We start from the raw sequence: 2176 nt of genomic DNA, 5'->3' as shown, positions 1-2176 counted from the left end.
TGGCAGAGGACCCCCAAATCCAGGTGTGAAAAACTTGTTGCATCATTCCCAAGAAGACTCATGGCTGAACTAGCTCAAATCGGTGCATCTACTCAATACTGAGCAAAGGGTCTGAATACTTATGACCATTTGATATTTCAGTTTTTCTTTTTTCAATAAATTTGCAAAAATTACTACATTTCTGTTTTTCTTCAGTCAAGATGGGGGGCAGGGTGTACATTAATGAGAAAAAAAAGAACTTTTTTGAATTTACCAAATGGCTGCAATGAAAAATTTAAAGGGGTCTGAATACTTTTCGTATCCACTATATAGGCGTCTTATAGGCGCCTATCCATTACTAAGCCATGGGCTTGAAGTCACCAGATAATAGAAAGGTGACATCAACCCCATATATATGAACCCCACTTGCCACTGCCACATGGCAAGTGGGAAGAGCTGGGCAAAGCACCAGAATTGGCACATCTAATAGATGTCCCTTTTCAGGATGGCTGCGGGCTGCTATTTTTAGGCTGAGGGGGGCCAATGTCCATGGCCCCTACTAGCCTGAGAATACCAGCCCCCAGCTGTATGCTTTAGCAAGGCTGGTTGTCAAAAATAAAGGGGACCCCACACCGTTTTTTAAAGTTATTTAAATAATTACATAAACAGCGTGAGGACTCCTCTATTCTTGATAACCAGCCTTGCTGAAGCTGACAGCTGAGAGTTGTAGCCAGCAGCTGTTAGTTTTGCCTGGCTGGTTATCAAAAATATAGGGGAACCCACTTATTTAAATTTATTTATAGGGCAGGCAGCGGCTGACGAAGACTCCCATCAGCCACTGCATGCTCTCACTATTATCAGTTGAATACAACTCTCAACATCCTCCCCTGCTAGCGCTGATCACAGTGAAATCTCCGGTACTCTTATCTCCGTGTCACGGGGATACAAAGAGGGCGAGAGCTAAGAACCCGGGCCCCTGCAATTTCCCTCAGACTAGGGAAACCCTGTCTGACCCTCTACCTGAAGTTTACACTGAAGGTGTGCATGTTCAGGCCTCCACCCTCACCCTGACTCCTGATTCAGCCCTAGACTGAACACCACCGCCCACCACCCAGTGAATGCAATAGACCAATACCCACAGTTATAACAAACAAGGATAAAGGAAAATATACACCACGCCGCAGTCAATCAGGAATACACTATAAAGGTGCAGGGCAAAATAAATACAAATATAGGAAGGAGTAAATAAGACAAAGGAAAATACACCACCAGCAACGATTCTCCAACAACCAGCTCTCCACTCCGGACCGAGATAACTACGGATAAGACAGAAGCTATAATCGGCGACGCCCAAAGATCAGGAGAACCATTTAAAGGAAATGGGCATGGCCCAGCTTCCAATCCGAGGATCAGATAAATTAACCCCGGAGCAGCCAGACGAAAACTAGCCGACGCCAATGAGCAAACAGTGGTCAAACGCGGAATTACCGCTGTCTGTCAGACGACCTGGTCTGAACAGTGTCCGACATGACAGTACCCTGCCTTCTACGAGGGACCCCAGGGCCCTCACGGCTTATAGGACCCAGCTTGTCCGGATGGCGACGATGAAAACACCTGACCAGCCGATCCGCATGAATGTCCGAGGCTGGTACCCAGGACCTCTCCTCAGGCCCATAACCACGCCAGTGTACCAAATATTGTAAAGCGCGGCGCACCACTCGAGAGTCAACCACCCTGGAGACTTCAAATTCTAGGTTACCATCCACCAAGACTGGAGGTGGCATAGGCGCCGCGTCCACAGAACCCACCACCTTCTTAAGAAGAGACCTGTGGAACACGTTGTGTATTTTATACACCGTAGGGAGCTCCAGTCAGTACTCTACTGGGTTAATGACGGCGGTGACCCTAAATGGACCAATAAACCGTGGACCCAATTTAAGGGATGGTATCTTGAGTCTTATGTTTTTTGTGGATAACCACACCCAGTCATCCACACTCAGGTCTGGACCTGGCACACGCCTACTGTCAGCCACACGTTTGTACCTAGCACCCACACTCAACAGGCGCTGTTTCACTCTCCTCCAGACTGATGACAATTGTGTTCCTAACTGGTCTTCCTCCGGAACACCGGAAGAGCCTCTCTGACTAAACGTACAAAACTGAGGATGTAGCCCGTAAACACAAAAAAACAGAGACT

The sequence above is a fragment of the Ranitomeya variabilis genome, chromosome 1 (assembly GCF_051348905.1).
Source record: "Ranitomeya variabilis isolate aRanVar5 chromosome 1, aRanVar5.hap1, whole genome shotgun sequence".
NCBI lineage: Eukaryota > Metazoa > Chordata > Amphibia > Anura > Dendrobatidae > Ranitomeya > Ranitomeya variabilis.
Note: the sequence above shows the minus strand (reverse complement) of the source record.